This window comes from Phoca vitulina, unplaced genomic scaffold, assembly GCF_004348235.1.
Source record: "Phoca vitulina isolate PV1807 unplaced genomic scaffold, GSC_HSeal_1.0 scaffold3, whole genome shotgun sequence".
In the NCBI taxonomy this organism is placed as follows: Eukaryota; Metazoa; Chordata; class Mammalia; order Carnivora; family Phocidae; genus Phoca; species Phoca vitulina.
The window spans coordinates 81489195-81489657 of NW_022589706.1; the positions used below are offsets into that span (position 1 = coordinate 81489195).

At 47.3% G+C, this 463-nt stretch overlaps 1 protein-coding gene across 4 annotated transcripts in view; it reads left to right on the forward strand.

Annotated features, from left to right (window-relative positions):
* The window catches only part of NPNT (nephronectin), a 79762-nt gene that overhangs the window by 30705 nt on the left and 48594 nt on the right, over positions 1-463 (forward strand). The window lies entirely within an intron of this gene.

Consider the following 463-nt stretch of genomic DNA (forward strand, 5'->3'; position numbering starts at 1 on the left):
GCGAACATAGGCATTCCTGAGGCTGGAAGCATTTTGCTGTGTGCCTGCGTGAGAGAAGTGCAATGGAGTCCCAAACCATTTTCCGTGTGAGACTCAGGCCCCGGGAGAAGGGAGGACACGCCTCCCCACTTGTTTCATGAAGTTAGCACTGCGGCCCCACTTTTGCATGGAAGTCTAATAGCAAGCTTTCTTTTTCTTTATTATTATTAAATGTTTTTATTGTTATGTTAATCCCCACACATTACATCATTAGTTTTAGATATAGTGTTCCATGATTCATTGTTTGTGCATAACACCCAGTGCTCCATGCAGAACGTGCCCTCCTCAATACCCATCACCAGGCTAACCCATCCTCCCAACCCCCTCCCCTCTAGAACCCTCAGTTTGTTTTTCAGAGTCCATCGTCTCTCATGGTTCTTCTCCCCCTCCGATTTTCCCCCCTTCATTCTTCCCCTCCTGCTAC